General features: G+C 38.2%; 1 long non-coding RNA gene across 1 annotated transcript; it reads left to right on the top strand.

Moving 5' to 3' along the window:
- Positions 1 to 568: 568 nt before the first annotated feature.
- Positions 569 to 24,354, top strand: LOC122225951. The gene is made up of 3 exons (XR_006205436.1): positions 569 to 740; positions 23,019 to 23,234; positions 24,324 to 24,354. It is a non-coding gene; the product is annotated as an uncharacterized LOC122225951 (long non-coding RNA).
- The last annotated feature ends 209 nt before the right edge of the window (positions 24,355 to 24,563 follow it).

The following is a 24,563-nucleotide window of genomic DNA, read 5'->3' as shown; positions in this document are numbered from 1 at the left end:
CATGAATGAGGAATTACTTTTCCATATACTGTCTTCATGTGGACATGCTTTTTAACAATCCTGAAAAGAACTGGTAACTATCTCTGTTACTAAATGGGAAGTAGGTGAAAATAGGAATTCAACGGGCATTCATTTGCTTAGTAAGTCTCCTGAGTGTGCTCACAATACCAAGAGTCAGCATGGCTTCGGGAAGAAAGCGTGTGTTTATCAGATGTTCTTGCTGAGGCGCATAAACAAATAGTACTGGGACTGTGGAAATGATATGTGGATATGTTTCTGGAAATTTAAACAGGAGTATTATTCAGTGAGCAGAAGACTTGGGCTGGGAATTGATAACCCTTTGAGAGCCACTAGAAAGATCAGATATGTACAGATGAATAATAGCATGCATAAAAACTGAAGGTGAACTGGTAGTCAATCCAAGTTTAATATAATAATAAAGAGTGCTTCCTCTTTCCCCCCACATTTCTTTGCTCATCATTTCTAAGTTTCTATTTTAAAGACCATGATTTCTAGTCTATATACAACCTTATTGATAGAATTTTACCCTTTCATTTCATCCAGAATTTTTATTACTATTATGATCCTTACCTTATGGATAAGGAAACTGAGGCACAGAGAGTTTAAGAAACTTGACAAAGCTGCAAAGCTAGTTGGTGGCAAAGCCAGGATATGGACCAAGACAGGCTGGATCCAGAGCATATGCTATTCTACCGTGTTGCATTTTCACTAAATTCAAGGTAAATGTTTGAAATCTGGGGCATGGTCAAACTCTCCTTTTCCAGGAGATTTTTTGTATGATCAGATAAGGTCATTGTATTCATCCATTTGTTAAATGTAGCAACAAGATTATAATTTTTTTTTGAACATGGATATGTTCCGAATATAGGTATAATTTGAGTGCTAGAACTGTCTCATCCTCTTACTAGCTGTGTGAATATGGGTATACTCAGATTCATCACTTGAAACAAAGGAACATTACCACTTGCTTGACATGCCTTGCAAATTATTGGGAGAAAAAGAGCTGGGAAGTGTGAATTCAGGACGCATTAAGAACATTTGCACCATGAAAATGAAGCAAATTGAAACCAACACCAGCTTCTCACAACCTTTTGCCATCTCATTTTCCTGGTTTTGTCCTGTCTAATTTAGATCATAAACCCTCCAGTCAGAAACCATCACCTCTTTATACAGAGTACGATGACTGGTGTCACTATTTAATAAAAACACAAGAAGCAGCTGCAAAGGTTTGAAATTAAATCTACAAACGTAAGGTGAAAGTTATATTGAGTTCCAACTGTAGGTCATTATGGCAAAATTAAGATAAGGACATGGATTTATTTTCTTAATTTTCCTAAAACTGGTGTAATGTAGCAATTAAGAGAATGTGGTCCAGAGTCAGGTTTCCTATGTTACAATTCTAACTTGGCCTCTTACTAATTATATAATGTTTTGAACACACTATATTTTATAGATTCCATGAAATACAATATTTTACATTTTCACATCTCAGAAATTGAGATTATTTATACAAGGAACAGTATTTTATGATTACCATTGCCCACATAGCAGCTAAGATACAGCTGGCATTGCCTGAGCATGTGCACACACACACACACACACACACACACACACACACACATTTGGCCATTGCTGTTCACGTTGTCGTGAGTTTACCTGAGTTATAGGCATTGGTGTTAATGCACATGCTGAGGTAATTTGCTATTTAAACTGTCTTGAGAAAAATTACACAGTGCGTTTGGCTTTAAGATAAAAAGTTATTGTATATGCAGAAACAAAGCAGTGGGGCTTAAATTTGTTATTTGTGAAGCAACAATTCATCACTGGAAGAATGACTGTTATGCAGGTTTTCTTGCAAAGAAAAAAGAAGGGGGCTTTATGATATCCAAGAAAGGAAAATACCCTCAGGTAGCTGAAACTGTGTTCCTTTTGTTACTGAGGTGCAGCAAAAGGATTGCTTATCACACACCAAGTCATGCAACCAAAAAGCAGGAGAAATCCCAAATCCCTTGGTATATGGAGAAAAAAATTGCAAGGCAGCGAGAGGCTGGTGTGACAGAAGAGCACTTTCAACAAGTATAAAATAAAAATCTGAAGTGGCAAGAAAATATTATATCACAGTTTGGCAGCATTTCCCCCCCTTTTTATTTGTATATTTAAAAAATCATATAATGTGCTCATGGCTTCCTTGAAATGTGAAATACAGAATACCTCATTAGCTGTGTGAGAATTAAATGAAATAACATAGGTGAAGTGTTATTGGTGTGCTTGACACATAGTAAGTGTATAATACATGTTGGCCATTATTATCATCATCAAATTACAAAGGCCTTTCATTTTCGTATCTGCTCTCTAATAGATTAATGGGGATTAGAAACAATTCAAGTGGGATATGTTTCATTTGAAAATAAAATGTGGTTTTGTGATCTCAGGGAGAGCTGGGGAAAGTTTAATAGGCAATATCAGGTGTTTCACAAGTGGGAGGGATGAGTGAAGTGAGAACTTTTCACAGTGTGGCCAACATGGATGACTTTTCCTGTCATGGACTGGAAGTTATATGGTACTACCCTAAGAAATTGCTTCCTGGCAACATGATAGATACAGCTTCAGCCGTATTTCCTTAACCAACAAAATTGCAGACATTTCTATGTACCACTTTGGTGTTTTATTCGAAAGTGTAGTGTTAATTTCAGTGTACCACTTCACACACACACAAAAAAAAATTCATGGCTTTAGAAATTGTGATTTTAGCAGCTATTTGGAGCTGCAAGTACATTTAAGGATTTTATTGAAAAGTTCTCAAGTAAACAAATGTGGGCCTCGGCTCAGTGAATTTACACAATGTTCAAGTACACAGATGAATTCAACCTCTGAATTTTAATTTTCATCTAACTTGAGCTGTTGCATTCCTCAAAACATAAAAGGAAGAATTTATAAAGTCATGAGTGACGCTAATTGGGATGTGATTTTTTTTCAGAATCCATTTCCTGGTTAGAAAGTCAACATTTTGAGATACTTTCCCAAAATATCTTTCAGATTGTGTTCACGAGTCTCTATTAAAAGTTAATTCTTTTTTTCTTTAACAAATTAACTTTTGAAGTCTGAAATATCTACTTGAATATATTTGATTTTTATTTATCAAGATAACTAAAGTAAAGGCATGTCATACACCACTCCTCTTTCGCTCACTACATTTTTTAAGTTCATGTTTGTGAAGGACAAGCAAAGCTTGTGTGTATTTGATTTTTGTCACTTTTGTTATTTCAAGAGTACAAAGATGATAACACAAGATATTTGAGACCTTAGGATTGAAAATCTCTCTTAAGGCCAGAGGAATTATGGAAATTTCAGTGCACAAACAATTCTGGGCTTATTCATTTGGCCAAATTAGTTTGTCTTGTTTTTGCATTATAATTTTGATTGCTGCACTCCAGTGTCTTTTCTGTCCCTGAAAACTATCTAGAAATATTTGGCTATTATCATAATAATTGTGTCACGAGACAGTTGTTCTAGTAATAAAGTTAACCAGTCATGATAGAGTGCCTCTGGACAAGTGGACTTTGTGTGTGTGTGTGTGTGTGTGTGTGTGTGTGTGTGATTGCAAGTTAACTTGGTGTGTTTACTTATTAGTCTTAACAAAGTTATCCTTTTAAAAAGTGGGGAGGAAAGGGGGCGCCTGGGTGGCTCAGTCAGTTAAGGGTCTGACTCTTGATTTTGGCTCAGGTCATGATCTCACGGTTCATGAGATCGAGCCCCCATCAGGCTTGATCAGCGTGGAGCCTGCTTGGGATTCTCTCTCCATCTCTCTGTCCCTCCCATCTCTCAAAATAAATAAATAAACTAAAAAAAGAAAAAGTGTGGAGGGAAGAAAAATGCTGTCCTGGGACTTTGTTGACTTAAATTTGTCCCTCAATGTCCAATTAAGGAATGTCTTTTCAGTATAAACTACTTAAAAACAATCTTCCATTTTTCACATTTGGCTTCTTTTCCCTTAAAGGTCAGGTAGATAAACAAGGAATGGATATAACTGCTAAATGTGGTTCAGTTCTTGACATTGGTACTGAGGGTCTATCAAAATGGAAAAAAACTTTTTTTTTCTTCATTTTATACCTTCTATTAATTTTGTTTAAGAAAAAAAAAGTTGGGATGAAACTCTAATCAGTGATGGTAGAACTTTCTCCAAAATGTTGTCTTTCATTTATTATTATCTAATATTGTAGCAGGATTCTTGCACAGAGTCGTGACACCGAGGCTTTTCTTTCCAGGAAGCAACTTTATTCCTACAAGCACCACTCAGTTGGGTTCGAACCTGAAGAACTGAGCCCCGAACGCCATGTAGCATAGTTTTTTTAATATATTTTTTACTCTTTGTCTCCCATATATGGTAACACACAAACATAGTCTGATTAAGTGGTCTCATGTTACAAGGTCAGGAGTGATGTTGTCAAGTAAGCAAATAGTAAGGTTGCCTTGAGGTGGTTTTTTTTCTTTCTTTCCTTAGGGAGGGGACCCTACCACATTGTGAAGTAGTTTGACTAGTGCTAGATAAATTACACAATGGAAGAGAATTTTAAGAAAACAAGTGTTTTATTGTCTCGTTCTATTTGATGGTCTACTCTATTTTTGGAAGTTCCTTTTAAGCTCTGGGATTGTAAAACAATTACCTTTCAAACCACTGAAGTGCAACTTGAATATGGTTAACACTTCATCTGGCTTCCAGGGTGTAAATTAGCCTTGTCTACAGGCCATCAGGAAAATTTAATATTCTTTATTTGTGAATCATCAACATTCTAAAATTTGACTAAGTATTATAAAAGATAAGCAATGTAATAAGAATTCTTGAATGCAATTAGGAAGCAAGGCATTATTTCAATAATTTTATTGCAATGTGCAATACACTTTTCCCTGATCCCTGAGTTGATTAGTTTATGCATTAATTCCTTTTCAGAAGGACCCCTAACAATGTAAGGAATCAGTACCCACCCACTTGCTGTCACTTCAAATGTACACATATTTATAGAAAGTCCAGGGACCCCAAAATATTCCTCCATCAGTCCACAGGTCTTTTGGTGGAAAGGAGACAGCAGTAGGCATTAGGAACGGAGGTGTAGTCTCAGAGTCTGCCACAGGAAGGTCCCATCAAGATCATTTTCTAGTGGGGTGCTTTAGCAATGCACAGACTTGACATAAGAATAAAAATATGGCTAGCCTCTGTTAACTGAAATGTAAAAACTTTTTCTTTGTCCTCTTTACCTTTTTCCTCTTTCTCTCTTTCCTCTATTCTTTCTCTGTTGTCTCTTCCTACTTCTTGTCTCTTTTTCTATCTTGGTCTTTTACTATCCCTCCTTCCCCTATCTTCTTTTTATGCATTCTCCCTTTGAAAGCATATTTACTCTATGGCACATCAATATACATATCATTTCAGTTCTCTGTCTCCAGTCTTGATCGCTTTAACCTACAATCTGCCATTCCCACCTGCCTGTTGGACACTTGCAGATGTCATTCTTTAAATACTTGAGATTCCTCTTGTTGTCTGTTGAACTTATCTTCCCCTCATTCCTCAAAACAGCTCTTGATCTTCTCTTACCTATTTCAATAACGTTCTCACCAATCTTTCAGTTACCTCAGCCTCTCACCTTGATGTAATTCTTGCATTTTCTTCCTATATCCAATCAGGCATGAGTCCTCCTGATTCTTCTTTTGTTATATCCTTAAATCTTCTTTTTATTTTTATTTCTAATATCAAGTAGTAGACCCTTTTCATCATTCACCTAAATTGGTCTTCTTACTTCTTTTCTCTGGTCCTTACTTACCTATCCTCCAAGTCAAGAGAAAGCTATGAAATCACAAGATTCCTAACATAGCACAAGGTTCATTTCACCTGCTCATCAAAAGTCTTAGATGAGAGACAGGAATAGGCCAGACACTCTGAGAGATGAAAACAAAATTGAGTATGTATAATACTAGATATCAATATGTGTTGTAAATGATTTATACTACAAGATATCAAATGCAATGCAGACAATGTGGTACTTATTCAGCAAAGATAGACAAATAGACTTGGTGGGGCACCTGGGTGTCTCAGTCAGTTGGGCGTCTGACTTCAGCTCAGGTCATGATCTCGTGGCTCATAGGTTCAAGCCGCGCATCAGCTGTGTGCTGATAGTTCGGAGCCTGGAGCCTTCTTCAGATTCTGTCTCCCCCTCTCTCTCTGCCCTTCCCCTGCTCACACTCTGTGTCTCTCTCTTTCAAAAAGAAATAAACATTATTTTTTTTAAAAAAGATAGACAAATAGACTTGGAATAGATGAAAAAATTGCAAAGCAGTAGGTCTGGTATGACAAAAGAACTCTAAGTACAGACATAATAGACAGTCCAGAAATTGACTCACACTATGTAGTCCCTTGATTAATGAGAAACACAATGCTGCAGTGTAGTTGGGAAGGATAGCCTTTTCAATAAGTGGTGCTGGATCAATCGAATATCCATGTGGGAAAAAAAGGAAATGTTGACCCCTTTCCCACATTGTAAAAAATCAGTTTTAAATGGGGCATAGAGCTGAATGTGGAAGATAAAAGAACCAAAGGGACACACATGAAAAATTAACTAAAAAGAAAATTACTAATAAACCAGATTGTGTTAAAATTAAGAAACATAAAGAAGTAAAAATGCACACCACAGAGTGGAAGATGTTTGCAATACATCTATCTGACAATGGAGTAGTATAGCATATTTGACAAAATCCTACAAAATAATAATAATAAAAAAAGTAACCTAGTAGAAAAATGGGCAAAAAACTTTAACAGGTAATAAAAGAGCATTTGTAAATGGCCAATATACACGTGAAGAAATGCTACATTTTATTAGAGGCTAAGGAACTGCAAACTAAAACCTCCATGAAATTTCACTACACACCAACCAGGATGGCAAAACTCAAACAGTACCAGTACTGAGAGATATATGGAACAGGTATAACTTTTATAATTCTTGACAGAAATGCAGACTTTATATAATTGCTTTGAAAGACTGTTTGGTAGTTATCAACTAAAGCTGAGTATGGGCTTTGGTTGACCCAGCAATTCCACTTGTAGGTAAATACCCAAGAGAAATGAGTAAATAAGTGCATTAAAGCATATTCATAGCAGCACTATTCATAACAGTCTCAAATTGGAAAGCTACCTCAATGTCCATCAATAGTAGAATAATAAATACATTTTATTATGCTTGTTAATAAATACACATTCTACCAACATTTTGGAAACCAGTGGCTTCCATAATACTCTTTCTTTGTACTTACTTTGCATCTCCCTAAACTTCTCTGGATGGTGGGTCCAGCAGAATTCCATGCTCTTGGGGCATCCCCAACATTATATATAAATAGGGCAGTAAGAAACAGTAAAGGCAGGGGCGCCTGGGTTGCTCAGTCAGTTAAGCATCTGACTTCGGCTCAGGTCATGATCTCATGGTTCATGTTTTCAAGCCCCGTGTCAGGCTCTGTGCTGACAGCTCAGAGCCTGCTTCAGACTCTGTTTCTCCCTCTCTCTCTGTCCCTCCCTGGCTTGCACTCTGTCTGTATTAAAAATGAATAAACATTAAAAAAATTAAGAAAAAAAAGAAACAGTAAAGACATTTTGTCAAGTTCCTTTGTTTACACACATGATCCATTGTACCAGCAGACTTACCTTACAAAACACAAATTCAAAGATCAAATCATTAAGATTTTCAATAGCAGGGCAATAAACTAAGCATGGGCCCTTCTGAGTGAGGGGCATTCCCATGAACCCAGCCATTCATGTTAATCATCCTTCAATAAAGGGTTTATTAAAAGTAAAGTGAACAAATAAATATTTCGTCTGGCTTCTTCACTGTTGAACAAATAAAGGCAAAATCCCTTAGGCTAAAACAGGGTTTTTAAAACTTTGGTTTAAACTCTAGCTTGCTCACCTTTCATTTCCCTCTCTGCACACCAACTAATTGTCCCTCAATACTAACCCATCTCCAAGCCTGAGATTCATCTTTCACCTCTTTCTCAACTCCTCACAGCAGGTTTGGTTGCCTCAGTCTCACAAATGCATCCACTTTCCAATAGAGACTGATCACTCTAAAATAAGCCCCATGGTACCCAGGTGCCTAATCTAATAAACCAGCCAAATGCTGCAGAGCAAGATGAAAGCCAAGGCCAAACATCCTAGGGCTCAGGGTGTGGGGAGCTTCCATTCACCATCCCTCCATGATTCCCTATAGTCATTCTCCAAATAGTAGTCACTATACCCTTTATAAAATGTCAATGACTCCTGCTCAATTTTGACAGTGACTTTCCACTCCATGGAGACTGAAATCCAGATTTTTTACTCTGAACCAGGAAGTTCTGCCCACATACCTGTCCATCCTCATCTCTTTCTTCTATTCACTTACTTCACCCCAGCCTCCCTGACCCTCTTAGGACTGATTCATGGCTTATAAATTTGCCTAATTTCTCCTGATAGAATGCACATCTTTGCATGGCTATTAACCTTCCTGTTAGGATACAGATCAGCAGTCCCCTCCTTGAAGAAGACTTTGCCTACCACAAAATATAAAGTAGCTCTCTGTCACCAATTCTGGTCATTGTTAACATAGTACCAAACTTTTCCCTCCTACAACTTACCTCCACCTGCAGTGATTTGATTGATAATTTGTTTACGTATTTAATGTTTATGTCCTCTTTCTAGAGTATAAGCTCTAGGCTGTCCTGCTCATGGACAAGAACAAAATTTGGCACATGCACGTGCTTAAAAATACTACATCTCATAACTTGCTTTTGGAGGGGCGATTGAAAGCTCTCCTCATTCTCTTGGTTAGTCTTGGCTTTATTATTATTGTTATTATTATTATTTTCCCATTGATACTTCTCAGCCAAGTTTTTGTTTTGGTGAGGGGGGATGGATAGTAAGAGGCATATGAGACAGGGAACTAGAGCTTATGATTGGGGTTGGAGAGTGGGAAAATGGAGAGGAGATATGTGTGTTCTGGAGAGAATTTTTTTTTTCTTTTTTTGGGGGAAAGACAAAAACTTATTGTTTAAAGTGGATTTTGGAAACTTCTGTTGTCTAAGGTGCCATCTAACCCTTTGTCCCTTCTCCTCAGAAAACCATGATTAAAGTTAACATGACTTATGAAGCATTGTCAGGTTTTGGGGGGAAGGGAAGATTGTTCCATCATGTGCTAAGATGGGGTTCATATACAAGGCAAGTGTAGGGAGCCTCAACAGCCTTCCCTCCCTCAGGTTATGCTTCTCCTTCAACCAACATGCTAAGTTTGTTGACTGCTAAGTTTGGTTAAAAAATGCTTTCTTTGGCTATTCTGTTTGTAATATTGTTGCCAAACATCCTTTCCTAGGCAACCTACTGTGGAAAGGAATTTGTGGGTAAGAGCAAAGGTCCTGGAGTCTGATTTCTTTTAAAGCCCAGCTGTGTCCTCACTTCCTCTTGTTCTGTCTTGCCTGCATTCTAAAAATAGGATTTGACTCATGGCATGGAATGCAGATACTGAAGACCTGGAAGATACACTGAAGACCCCAGATTCAGATCTTCTCATTTTAGAAATGTTACTTGATAGGGAACTTTTCTCCCCCAGTACCAGTGCAGCAAATCCAGTAAAGGGTTCTGCTTAGTTTCCCTTGAGTTATGTGCCTATCTTTGAGTTAATCAGTGTGTTGATGGAAATGGGTCCTATATTTGATCAGAACTGGTTCATATCCTGAATCTAATGTCTATGACATGGAATCCATTAATAGAAGAAAGTGCTCACAAAAAATGCTGGGCAATGAAAACAATAGATTTCATAATTTTCCTGAGTCATCTTTGGTGGGTCAGAAGATCTAGAAACCAGGGTACTAATAGCTCAGACAACCAAACAATTCATTATCAACAGTCTTCTAAAATTCTTAGAATTCCCAAAATCAACTTCAGGTTAAGGCATAATTTTGAGGGTGGATTTGCACATTATATAGCTGTAAAGGACCATGAGAAAGAAGATGCTAAGCAGCAAGAAAGGCCTGGGTTTAGATCCTGGTTCTGATACATACCATGACTTTATATCTTGGGACCTGAGTTCTCTCGTTTGTGAAGGATTTTTGCATGGACGAGGTACTGTAAATTAAAAATTCTGTGCATATATGATGTATTTAGTTTCTTACCCTTTGTCCCCAAATCACCAGGGCTTAACCTTTCTGAATCATAGCCTTTTGATGTCTCTTAGAATCGTGGAACTACAACTCCCAAGGATAAGTTTAGAAACTAAGTATAGATCTAGACAGAGAACCCTGTCCAGTTGGGACACTTGGGACCTAGAGTATAAAATAAAAGTGAGTTCTCCCACTCTAGCCAAGAAGGAGAATTAGCAGAACATTGAGACTAGCAAAAGTCAAGGTGAGGGCAGCTTCTCTGAACCCCAAGTTGCTTGGGATCTTCTGTGAGCTGTCAGGTATTTCTTTGGCGCTAAGGAAACTCTGATAGTGCCTTTTACAACCCTCTGTCTCCATTTCTTGCTTGTAGGGTTCAGTAGCTACTGATTATATACTGTCATGTTTTATGGTTACAATGCTTCTGCCTATCACTCCCCTATTAGATTATCAAATCTTCAAGAATAAAAAATCATTCATTCAGTAAAACCAAATGAGAAATAGTATGTGGAGACTGGAACCACAATGTTGAGGTTTAAGTGGCAGTTTGCCACTAAGTGGCTGTATGACCCTAAGCAAGTTACTTATCCTTTCCATGCCTCAGTGTTTTCTTCTGTCAAATGGGGATAATCATAATATCTAGCTCATATGGTTATTTTGAGAGAAAAAGGTTTTTCAATGACATGTTGCAAGCCCTTAGTGCATGCATGCCGGCTATTATTAAGGCAGCACTTACTATGTGGTAGGTGCTGTACTATATTTACATCATCTAAGTTATTCCTCACAACACCTCATGATATTGTTAGCACTCCCCTCATTTTACAGATGACAAATTTGAAAGGTGGAGCTCTTTGCCCAAGGTGATGCAGCTAGAAAACGACAATGGTGTGGCTTCAGAGCTTATATTTTCAAGAATATCTTACATTGCCTGCTTACCTGGGGAGTCCCTGACTTTGATCCTGGGCACCCAGATGCTCCCTTAGAGGACTGTGTGTTTGGAGCAGATTGGTGCTCATGGAGCTTCCAGGTTTGATTGCCATCTCACCCGCAGCCCAGGGCTTTTTTCCTGGAGCTAATTCACATCATAGTTTCACAATACAGAGCTGAATGTGGAGGCTGTGTTGAACCATTTTTTTTCCCTCCTTGTCATTTAAGGTCAGGATTGGGTACAGCATGTTGAAATATATATTGTTCACAGCCTTTTTCTGTTCACTGAACTTTCCAATTAGTGTCCACTTAAATGGATGCCGGGGAGAATTTCTTACAAGTCATGGTGTCATGTTGAATTGTGGTGATTATGAAGGCTACAGTGACAGGAAAGACCAAAGATATTTTTTCTCTCCTCATGTTGCTTGGCAAAAACTGGCTGTGAAAAATAAGCCTTGAGTTAAGAATTCCCTGATATAAAAGGACATTAAGACTTTTTTCCCCCTTCTTGCCATTTTTTTTTTGTTGTTGTTAAAAGTCCTTCTAATTTAAATGTTCCATTTCCTTGAATTTTGTTTTTAAGATTATAGTTGTATATGGCGCCCTCGGGGTAATGTTATATTGATTATCAAATGTCTCCAGTGCATTCCTGCTCTTGGTCTATTTAAGTATAGAACAAAATATCTTTCATTCTAAATGTCATTTGCTGTGAGCTATTTTCTTGTACCCAGTTGCTTTCTTTCCCTTTTGTTTATCTTATTTTGCATGCACTTTCACTTTTTATAAAATTGGTTATAATATGGGATGATTATGCTGTGTTCTGAGGGTGAATTTGAACATTAAGTCAGATATTTTATTTTGTGACAGAAAGATTAGGGTATTCCCCCCCCCCCCCTTGTATTCTCCTTCAAAAAAAGAAATGCCCCAGTCAATGAATAATTTAAGTCCTTGAATTCTGAAGAACATTTTTGAGTATTTCATGGTACAGGCATCTTTATTTTATGTTTCCTTCCCTGAGGCAGGAGAGGTACCAAGTATTATAATATGAACTCAATCAGTCATGTCCTTTCCCCCAGCTGCATGGTGATGAGAGTCTCACCTCTAAGAGAATTTAATTCAGGGACAGGAAGAGAATTCAAGGAAGGCCTCTGTCACCCTTATTCAATCTCCATTGCATTTTATGTTAAGTCTAGGACCACAGGCTTCAGCTTTTCTCATGCTAAAACCAAGAGGGACTGGTTTTCCTGTGAAAATACGGTTGTCTCTGGAGTTTTTCTGGGGATCACCAGGTTGTGATCAGGGGTTTAGAACAGGCTGTCCGCCTAATTCCCTCCTGGTTCTCTTAACAGATCAGTGGAAGGAATTGGGTACAGGAGTGTTTCTAATTCTACTTTGGTTCTGGTCTCTAGATCAATTTTATCGAGATTTATTGTGACATACTGGCTATCTCAATGAAAAGAAGCATGTGCACATTAAAGAAATGTGATGAGTTGACTTATCAGCAATTCAGAGTATAATGGTTGCAGAGGATTATTTATGCTGAACTGTGTTCCTTGCCAAGTTTCAAGGCTATTTCAGGGTGTGGCAAGTCACTGCTATAGCTAGTCTGCCTTTTATTTATTTATTTGTTTGTTTGTTTATTTATTTATTTATTTATTTATTTATTTATTTATTTATTTATTTTCAATATATAATTTATTGTCAAATTGGTTTCCATACAACACTCAGTGCTCATCCCAACAGGTACCCTCCTTATGCCCATCACCCACTTTCCCCTCTCCCTCACCCCCCATCAGCCCTCAGTTTGTTCTCAGTATTTAAGAGTCTCTTATGGTTTGCCTCCTTCTCTCTCTGTAACTGTTTTTTTTCCTCTTCCCTTCCTCCCTGGTCTTCTGTTAAGTTTCTCAGGATCTACATATGAGTGAAAACACATGCTGTCTATCTTTCTCTGCCTGACTTATTTCACTTAGCATAATACTCTCCAGTTCCATCCACATTGCTACAAATGGCCATATTTCATTCTTTCTCCTTGCCAAGTAGTATTTCATTGTATATATAAACCACATCTTCTTTATCCATTCATCAGTTGATGGACATTTAGGCTCTTTCCATAATTTGGCTATTGTTGAAAGTGCTGTTATAAACATTGGGGTACAAGTGCCCCTATGCATCAGCACTCCTGTATCCCTTGGGTAAATTCCTAGCAGTGCTATTGCTGAGTCATAGGATAGACCTATTTTTAATTTTTTGAGGAATCTCCACACTGTTTTCCAGAACGGCTGCACCAGTTTGCATTCCCACCAACAGTGCAAGAGGTTTCCCGTTTCTCCACATCCTCTCCAGCATCTATAGTCTCCTGATTTGTTCATTTTAGCCACTCTGACTGGCATGAGGTGATATCTCAATGTGGTTTTGATTTGTATTTCCCTGATGAGGAGTGTCTAGTCTGCCTTTTAGAAATGTATTGGACCTCCTTGTAAATTGGCTGTTTGGAATTTAGGAGTATAACAGTCCATAGAAACGTTTTTTTTTCCAAGTTTTTATTTAAATTCCAGTCCGTTAACATACAGTGTAACATTAGGTTCAGGTGTAGAGTCCAGTTATTCATAACTTACATAAAACACTCAGTGCTCATCACAAGTGCCCTCCTTAATCCCAGTCCATAGGAACATTATTAAAAATAGTGACATAATTCCTAGGCTAGCCTACTAAAATCTATTCAACTCCCAATGCAATTGTAGTGTGGTATAACAGTACAGCAAAACCAACAACCACTTATGCTTGGAAATGTATTTGGAGTTCCAGTTACCTCCATTGTGGTCCTGATTTTATGATCTGATGTTTTCCCTCCACTCCCAACAACTCCACCACTTCCCTGGCTTGCTACAAAGAGACATTACTTCTCCATCTCATGCCTTCAAACTCTACATTTAGTCTTTGTCAATTCTTTTCAGATGTTCAGTGTGCCATCTTTCTATCAATTCAAGGCCCTCATTGTGTGTGTGGGGGGGTATTAAACTGAAATCAGTTCATCTGAATTAAGGTTTCTAAATCTTTATTCATAATTAATATCAGCCTATAGAATAAACCTATACATATAAATACAAACTTATTAAACAAAAATTGTAAAATTACCACCAACCTAAAACCAAATGACCAAAAAAAAACAACAACAACAACAACAACAACAAAACAAGGCCCTCAATTTTGCTGGCCACTCTACCTGAAACGCTCCGTCATTCATGCTTCTATTGGCTAACTCCTATTTGTCCTTCAGTAGGGGTGTCACCTTTCTGTATAAGTTCCATGGTTCCTCCTTCTCATGTTTCAAGTTTATGTTAGGTCTCCCCACCTTGAAACTGTCCAGAACCTCTGAGAGTGTAGTTAGTGCAAGGAAGAGAGGACGGCCAGTCCAGCAGCTCTACTCACACGGAGAAACAGCTGCTGTTTCTATTGGCTGTTGGTGGTACTTATTGTTCCTCATGAGCACTGGTCCTACAGAGATGTCAGAACCTGCTCTTCCACTCCCCTGACAATGACAATGAGACCCCTCCAGGGACTTCCATGTGTTTTTGAAGAAGGGTGACACACCAGCGCCAGTGCTAAGCTCAGTCACAGCTGCCCCACTCTTGGCTCCCAGGGTTGGATCCTAATGCTCAGTTTTTCCATTCACATGGATAGCTCCCTCTCTGAGGAATGAGTTCCCACTGACACTGGGTCAGGACTGATCTGTCCTACACCTCACAGATCCAGACTACTCTCTTCCTTCTCTCCCCAGGGATTTACATCTAGTGAATGAGCAGTGTATTAGTTTCCCAGAGCCATTGTAACAAATGAGCACGCACTGGATGGCTTAAAATAAGAGAAATTTATCCTTTCACCATTGTGGAGGCTAGAAGTCTGAATTCAATGTGGCAGCAGGGCCACTCTCCCTTCTAAGACTCTAGGGAAGAATCCTTTCTTGCTTCCAGTAGTTTTCTGAAAGTTGACAGCAATCCTTGGCATTCCTTGGCTTCTAGATATACCACTCTGATCTCTGCTTCTATCTTTAAATATCTTTCTCCCCTCTGTTTCTGTGTCTCTGTGTCCTAATTTCCTAAATCCCATCATATTGGGTTTAGGGCCTGTCTTAATTCATTGTGGCCTCATCTTAACTTGATTACATCTACAAAGATCTTGTTTCCAAATAAGGCCACATTCAGAGGTTCCTGGATGAACATGAATGTTGGGGAAAAACTTTTCAACCCAGTATAAGCAGTTTCACCCTAAATGTTCACAATCCAAATGGTCTCATTATACCTGTTTTCTGCACAAAATGGCAGTAACTTCCCACACTCCCTTAGAAGGTTACTTCTAGCAGTTATAAGATGATTCATCCTCATAAAGGAGATTCCCTAAAAAGGCTGAGAGGTAAGGAGGCAACTAGAGTACAAAATTTAAGGAGGTACTCATTGTCTGTGTCATGTAGATTATAGGGTTGTGCTTACATGAGCCTTAAATTTTGGGTATAGATCTCTTCTTGCCTCACCCAAGTCCCAACACTATTCCCCAAGGCAACACAAAGAATATACCCATGAAAATGGCAGGTGGGGTGAGCAACTTTCTTGGTATCTTTGTCAACAAAAAGAGAAAAAAGTCTATAGTTTTCATTTGTGGCATGTCACCCTGAGACATAATGATAACAAATGATGGGGTGATTCCTCTGTGTAAGCACTGAGCTAAGGTCTTTTTATATAATTTATTCCTCAGAACCCTAAGAATGTAATAATATTTTCCCCATTTTATAGATGTAGAAGCATGACTTCAATTCTCTTTCATTTCATAACACTTTGACTGCCATAGTACCTGACACAGCAGGTGTTCAAAAAATGTTTGAAAAAGAAATCCTGGAATATTTTGAAGAGATTTGTTTATTTGACAACTAATCATAGTGGTTCTTTTTTTATTCATCTGCTTAGGCTGCCATAACAAAATACCTTAGACTAAGTGGCTTAAAGAAACTTATCTTGTCATAGTTGTGGAGGCTGGGAATTCCAAGATTAAGGTGTTGGCTGATTCAGTTTATGGTGAGAGCTCTCTTCTTGGTTTGCAAATGGTCACCTTCTTACTATGTATTCGTATGGTCTTTCTTTGGTAAGTGGAGAGAGAGAGAGAGAGCACATGCGAGGTCTCTGGTGTTTCTTCTTATAAAGGCACTAATCCTATTGGGTCAAGGCCCTACCTTTGTGATTTCATCTAACTTTAATTATTTCCTTTCTCTGAATACAGCTATACTGGGGTTAGGGCTTCAACATATGAATTTTGTGGGAACACAAACACTGAGTCTGTAATACTTTATGTCAGATATTGTTATGGACACTAGCATGTAGAGATGAGTGAGGCATCATCCTATTCTTAAGGAACTTAGAGTCTATTGGAGCAGTTCCCAACTTGAGGATGTGGAACAGGGAAGGAACATTGGAATTACCTGTGAAGCTTCTCCCAAACTAACTGGAGGTCATTCTAGGAATCACAAGATTTCTCATCTTAAAGCTTGCTTACCCTGAGAAGTACATCACTTCCTAATCCCCAAGTGACCTTCTGCCTAAGCCATGAAAATGCTATTATGCAAATCTCCCTCCTTGTCCAATAATTGAGTTGTGCTTAAGTGCTGTGTAACAACCTCGAATTGTGCTATTTCCTTAATAAAAAAAAGGAGATGTATTTTGGAACATTTTTCCTCTGAAATCCCTCTGCATTAATTAGACTTAATTGTGTAAAGTGATTTTATGATTAATTAAAAATCTAATAAATTATTAATATTCTAATAATGAGGACTCACTAGCATAAAATATTTAGGATTCCATTTTTTTCCATAATTTATTTGATATAATTTGATTATATTTGATATATTTTATTTGATATAATTTATCGTCAACTTGGTTTCCATACAACACCCAGTGCTCATCCCAACAGGTGCCCTCCTCATGCCCATCACCCACTTTCCCCTCTCCCCCATCCCCATCAACCCTCAGTTTGTTCTCCGTATTTAAGAGTCTCTTTGGTTTGCCTCCTTCTCTCTCTGTAACTTTTTTTTCCCCTTCCCCTCCACCCTGGTCTTCTGTTAAGTTTCTCAGGATCTACATATGAGTGAAAACACATGCTATCTGTCTTTCTCTGCCTGACTTATTTCACTTAGCATAACACTCTCCAGTTCCATCCACGTTGCTACAAAGGGCCATATTTCATTCTTTCTCCTTGCCAAGTAGTATTCCATTGTATATATAAACCACATCTTCTTTATCCATTCATCAGTTGATGGACATTTAGGCTCTTTCCATAATTTGGCTATTGTTGAAAGTGCTGTTATAAACATTGGGGTACAAGTGCCCCTATGCATCAGCACTCCTGTATCCCCCGGGTAAATTCCTAGCAGTGCTATTGCTGGGTCATAGCATAGACCTATTTTTAATTTTCTGAGGAACCTCCACACTGTTTTCCAGAACGGCTGCACCAGTTTGCATTCCCACCAACAGTGCAAGAGGTTTCCCGTTTCTCCACATCCTCTCGAGCATCTATAGTCTCCTGATTTGTTCCTTTTAGGCACTCTGACTGGCGTGAGGTGATATCTCAATGTGGTTTTGATTTGTATTTCCCTGATGAGGAGTGACGTTGAGCATCTTTTCATGTGCCTGTTGGCCATCTGGATGTCTTCTTTAGAGAAGTGTCTATTCATGTTTTCTGCCCATTTCTTCACTGGGTTATTTGTTTTTTGGGTGTGGAATTTGGTGAGTTCTTTATAGATTTTGGATACTAACCCTTTGTCCTATATGTCATTTACAAATATCTTTTCCCATTCTGTCGGTTGCCTTTTAGTTTTGTTGATTGTTTCCTTCGCAGTGCAGAAGCTTTTTATCTTCATGAGGTCCCAATAGTTCATTTTTGCTTTTAATTCCCTTGCCTTTGGAGCTGTGTCAAGTAAGAAATTGCTACGGCTGAGGTCAGAGAGGTTTTTTTCCTGCTTTCTCTTGTAGGGTTTTGATGGTTTCCTGTCTCACATTCAGGTCCTTCATCCATTTTGAGTTTATTTTTGTGAATGGTGTAAGAAAGTGGTCTAGTTTCATTCTTCTGCAAGTTGCTGTCCAGTTCTCCCAGCACCATTTGTTAAAGACACTGTCTTGTTTCCATTGGATATTCTTTCCTGCTTTGTCAAAGATTAGTTGGCCATACATTTGTGGGTCCAATTCTGGAGTCTCTATTCTATTCCATTGGTCTATGTGTCTGTTTTTGTGCCAATACTATGCTGTCTTGATGATGACAGCTTTGTAGTAGAGGCCAAAGTCTGGGATTGTGATGCCTCCCACTTTGGTTTTCTTCTTCAATATTACTTTAGCTATTCCAGGTTTTTTGTGGTTCCATACAAACACCACTTCTATTATTTATTACAAAATCTAATGAAAATATACCTGCAAGGAACTCCACACTTAAAAAAAAATTTTAACGTTTATTTATTTTTGAGAGAGAGACAGAGACAAAGTGCAAGTGGGGGAGGGGCAGAGAGAGAGGGGCACACAGAGTCCAAAGCAGGCTCCAGGCTCTGAGCTGTCAGCACAGAGCCCTATGTGGGCTCGAACTCATGAACTGTGAGATCATGACCTGAGGTGAAGTCAGACGCTTAACTGACTGAATCACTCAGGCACCTCCAATGAACTCCACACTTTGATCATGGTTTCATTTTATTCTATATCCCTGGCTCACTATTTTGGAAAGGAACTAGTAAGTTTGTTATATTGAATACGTCACAGAGAGAGAGGAAGTGGGACTTATTTCACGTGTTTAAGAATCTTTCTCTTCATATCTAGCAGGAATTGGAGGGAATGAGTGACCTTCCTGTGTTCTCATTTAGCTTCCTAGAATGTCAAATGATTCCTTAGATTATAAGTTTCATACACTACCATATGTCAGCATCTAACGCAATGCCTTAACACAGAGAAGATGCTAAAAAATATTTGTTGAATGAGTGAATAAATAGCAAATCTGCTATTTAGCCCTCTTCTTTCTCTATGAAATTGGCTGTTCTATCAGTAAGAGAAATAGAAATTGTTCAATGACTTCAGAAAAGGGCCTAAAAATATGATTCCTTTCATTATATGGGGAGATTTGAAATGTGTGTTAATAAACATGTATACACATATTATAAATATATGTATATGTTGATGCATATAAATATATACAAAATGTATTATATTGAAATTTAAATTTCTTTATTTAGAATTAATCTTTTATGATGCTACAGATACGTATCTGTTAACAACAAAGTTCTAGAATGCTGTCCCAGAATGTTTTCCCACAAAAATAACTCCCTAGCTACTGGACAGAACTGAAATGTTTTAGTAGAAAATAGTATGCAAATACAGAAGAACACTGACTTTTCTTTTTTTGGGGGGGTTGGGAGGGTAGAGAATATAATTAGTTTGTATGTTAATACACTGCCAACTTGCAAGGAATAAACAACTTTGTTTGCTTCCAAAATGTGCTTTTATTACTTAGCAGATTCAACCTGTATTTAATCAGACTGCTAAATATTTCTTCTTGTAATGGTGTTAGAAAGATAATAATGTCCTTAAGGAGTTTTCCTCAGGCAGTAAGTATTTGCAAGAAAACATATATACTTCTAACATGCTTTTTAATAATTGGACAGGATTTTCCCAGCATTCACCCCCTAGGTCCTAGAAATATTTTAAATAGAACCACAAGATTGACTTTACCTTAGACTTAACATCTATTGATAAGAAGTCATGCTAGAAACTAGAAAGGCAAAAAATTGTTTTGTTGCCAATCAGTGATGTTTCAATTTAAACTTAAGTTGTTTGGTACATAAAGTGCCTCAGTTACTACTAGTGATTGATGGGGGTTGTTCTTCAAGTGCTAAACTGTAAAACTATTTTATATAGCTGAAAGATATGGTAATTTTTTTCTCACTGATTCAGAAAAAAAAAAAGTAGTTTAAAAAATAAACTCTGAACTTGAAGAGTTATTTCTGTGGAAATGAAGAAAACAACTTAGGATATTAAGTATTAAAAAATTCACACTCTGAATCTCGAAGCAATTGTAAAAATGTATTCATATTCCTAGGTGGTACATTTTCTTTCTTTCTCTCTCTCCCTTTTATTTATTTATATTTTATAATGAGATGCACCAAGTTTATTTGGGTTAAGTAAAATTCCCCACTTTCAAATGTATGCTGGAAGGGAGCTTGTCTTCTGTGTTAATGTTAAAAAGGCTAGCAAAGCAATTTTGTGTTTTGAGAGACTTTTCAGCTTCACTGTGACTGTATAAAGAATGAGAGGAAGATGATGTGTGATTTGAGTAGGATTGCTGTTGCTTGCTGGGAGAGCAGTAGCGATCATTCTTCTTGATAAAACTGGACAGAATTAAATCCTGCTTCCTGTCCTCCCACCCCCTGTTCTGGTATTCCTAAGGTCCAATGCAGAACTCAGGGAAAGCACTGGAACTACTTCAGTCTCCAGTATTGTGTGCCTTAGAAGAGCTGTGTCCTTAAAGACTTGTTTTGGAGGAAGCATTGAGGGGTTTCCAGTGCTTAAATCTCTTGTGAATATGCCAACACTTTAGATAGTTAGATAGTATCTAACTATCTAACTCTTTTGAGCACAGGCCCTAGTTAGAGCCAAAACAGCAAGGAAGTGTTGCTTTCCTTTCCCATTAACACTTATTGAGTGCCCATCATGCACCAGTTGTGGTGGGATGTGATGGGAAGTGCAATTGCTAAGGCTTAGTCTCTTCTTCCAAGGAAGGGTGGGGCAGGAATTTACCTGTGAATATGTGAAAAGCAGGAATAAGACAAAAGGGAGAGTTGGGGCTTGAGGCAGTTGAGGATACCTGCCAAATCCTTCAAATTCAGTTGTTTACCAATATTGTGGTGGCCAAACAGATTAATCCGTGGCATGATTTTTGACCCCTGGGCTGGCTATTTGGTTGTCTATCTACTTTACTGTAAAACTTAATAGTATCTCCAGGTGTTTCTCTCCTTAAATATCTCTGAAGCTCTCCAGGAGAGTATATAGTGTTCATGAACCATTTCCTACCATTCTCCCATGCTGCTTCCTGCTGGGGGAGCAGAAACTGATGCCCTCCTTGAGGACAGCCACCATATTGACCACTCTTTCTGAGACCTCCATGCCACCATTAGTGGATCTAGAAATCTACCACCGATGGCTCTGCATTCCTTCCTGCCATGAACACTAGCTGATTTGTCCCGGCAACAGTAGCTTCATGAGTGGTAAAATCTCTTTCAGTTCAGAGCCACTCACCCTGTCATGGCCCATAAAGTACACTCGTATTACCAAAATTCATTGTGCTAATAGTAATTGAATTTTCAATGTTATATGTGGGGAGAACCAGAAGTCTCAACTCACCCATAGCTTTGATAAAGAGACGTACTCATGCTTCCAAACTACTTCTATCTTGTATGCTGTGTTCCCTCTCAGAGGTCTTATTGCTCTTCGTTAGAATCTGCCTTGGGCCAGACCCTTGCCAATTCATTGACTTATTTTAATACCTTTGCATGTCAGCAGAGAAAGGTCTTGGACTCAGATTCATTACCCTTGTTTCTAATAAGTCTTATTTGTTATGTTTTCATTTGTTTTCACAAATAATTACAAAGAAGGCAGGCTGCTAACCTGGCAGCATCGAAAGATGAAATGAATGCGCCTGGGTTTATTGGGAAAGGTATGCTAGAATTCAATGGGTAAGTAGAGTTTAAGCCCTGACCCCATTCGTAATGCCATATGACACTAGTCACTGAAAAAAGATTTAACAGAAGTTAGCAAGGGGCTAGGAAAAAGCAGTCAGCAAGAAGTGGTGTGGCCAGGGAAGGAAAGATCTGTGACAGAGGTAATGAATTGTGATGGATATAGACAATGGACTGGAGAAACATCTCTTTTGCATGGTGATTATGTGTCATGAGGAAAGTGATGGCATTTGGGAATGGGAGCAGTGTCATCAGAAATTAGAGATAAAAAAAGATGAAAAAAATAAAAAGAAATTAAAAAAAAAGAAAAAAATTAGAGAATATCACTGACAGAAAAATTAGGAGGGCTCCTGAGTTTGATTCCCTTCCTTGTTTTTACCCAAAGCCAGTAATATATATGAGCATTTTGAAACTATTCCCCAAAGTATTTTTAATGATTATAATTCATAATTAGTTCAACTTTAATATCAGTTCTAAAGAAATGACAGTTTTCTTGTGCTTTACAAAAACTATGTTATTATTAATTAACTACTTTTGAATATATTAGGTTTATTCTGGAGTGATGTTAGAAATTCTCCCACCCCCCAGCATTTTCTTCTATAAGTATCCAATGTGTGCGTCTTGGGGCTTTAGAATTTTAACCTTTTAATAGGGGTTAATAGCAGAGACGTTAATTACATTACATTATGGAACAAAGGGATTGAACATGATTCCATTACTACTTCCACACATAGTAGAATGGTGAACAATAGAACTTACCCTTATTTTGCAGATAGAGAAGGAGGAGGCATAGAGTATTAGCAGAACAAGGTATCCAAAAACATGATTGTGGACAACTGGTGGCTGCTAGCATGATCACTACTACCAGGGGAGGGACCACAGGACCACAGACTATAACAATAGGAAATTCAGTATTCCCTGAGATGATTTATCTCAGTCCAGGCTGGCAGCCCTGGGAGAACAAGCCCCAGGAAGGGGAACTAGGGATGTGGGGATCAGAACTACAGTCCTGAGGAGTGGGGGTGAGAGCAAGGCACTAGGGAATCCTTGAAGGATACTAAAAGAGATTTAAGTATACAGAATGAAGTAGGAAGGATAGGGTCAGGGCTTGAAAGAACCATGAACTGAATTCATCTGTAACATTCTCCATACGTTCTAGACGGCATCATCATCAAGTACAGGGATTTGGAGCTCGTTCCAATTCGTGAACCTTGGGGGATTCCATTTTGCTTGACTGGAATTACTCCATATTCACTGGTACATGACAATGAGCACCCTCAGACTTAAAACTGACAGCACATTCTCCAGTGTCTCTTCTCTTCTCTCACCATGTGATTGTGCAGCTGTGCTAAAAAAGAGACTGATTAATATACTAGTAAGTATTATTTGAATATAAGACTATGCTAAATACATCATACCTATTGCCTCATTTAATTCTTAAATCTTAAAACTACATATTAGGAAATTGAAATAGAGGAATTGGGATTTGGGTCATCTTTCTTGAAAGCTCTTAACCGGGGTGCCTGGGTGGCTCATTCGGTTGAGCGTCCGACTTCAGCTTAGGTCATGATCTCGCGGTCCATGAGTTCGAGCCCTGCGTCAGGCTGTGTGCTGACAGCTTAGGGCCTGGAGCCTGTTTCGGATTCTGTGTCTCCCTCTCTCTCTGACCCTCCCCCGTTCATGTTCTGTCTCTCTCTGTCTCAAAAATAAATAAATGTTAAAAAAAAAAAAAGAAAGCTCTTAACACTTGACGTTTTTATATATAAAAATGCTGTGTGCACCACACTCCCCCCCACCCCTCAAAGTGGAGCAAACAGTTTCTTACCCTACCTCCTTTCCAATTATTCAGTTAACAAAGTGTTTGACATTGACATTTTTGAGACTTCCTTTCATGTTGATTGTAACGTATTAGTAATTTACAAGAGGAAGTTCCCTAGTATAGCTGTGCTTTTGGACATCTCCTGTGGGAGATGATACAACATCATATATAATTATATAGCCCTCAGCTTCCCATAGATCTTGGTTTAAATCAAGTTTTTCATTATATCAGATGTGTATCCTCAGGAAAGCCACTCATCTTCTCTGAGCCATTTTCCTCATCTGTAAAATAGGGATAATAAATAAAATAGAGTTATTTTGAAGATTAAATGAGATCATGTGTATAAGGAGGCATGGTTTCTGCTTCATGCAATCTTGAGCCTGGTAGGGGTGGGTAAACAGACAAACTGATAAAACCAAAACAAAGATGAAAACTACCCATAATAAATGTATTAAAAAATTATAATGTATTGTGAAAAAAATAATTTTATTTGAGACATAAAGGGTGCAAGGTATATGATTTAAATTGTGCTTATACTTTATCTTAAATACAATGGGAAGTTCTTGAAGGCTTTTAAGAAAAAGTGACATAATGGGATTTTCACTTTAAATCAAAAAAAATTTGTAATGTTTATTTATTTTTCAGAGACACAGAGAGACAGAGCATGAGCAGGGGAAGGGTAGAGAGAGAGGGAGACACAGAATCCGAAGCAGGCTCCAGGCTTTGAGCTGTCAGCACAGAGCCCGCTATGGGGCTTGAACTCATGGACTGCAAGATTATGACCTGAGCCAAAGTCAGAGCTCAACCAACCAATCCAGCCAGGTGCCCTGCAATTTTCACTTTCAATTGGTCATTTGGGCTGCCATGTGGAGAATGAATGGAGGA

The sequence above is a fragment of the Panthera leo genome, chromosome C1 (genome assembly GCF_018350215.1).
Source record: "Panthera leo isolate Ple1 chromosome C1, P.leo_Ple1_pat1.1, whole genome shotgun sequence".
NCBI lineage: Eukaryota > Metazoa > Chordata > Mammalia > Carnivora > Felidae > Panthera > Panthera leo.
The sequence above is the reverse complement of the archived record's forward strand: the minus strand, read 5'-3'. Positions and strand labels throughout refer to the sequence as shown.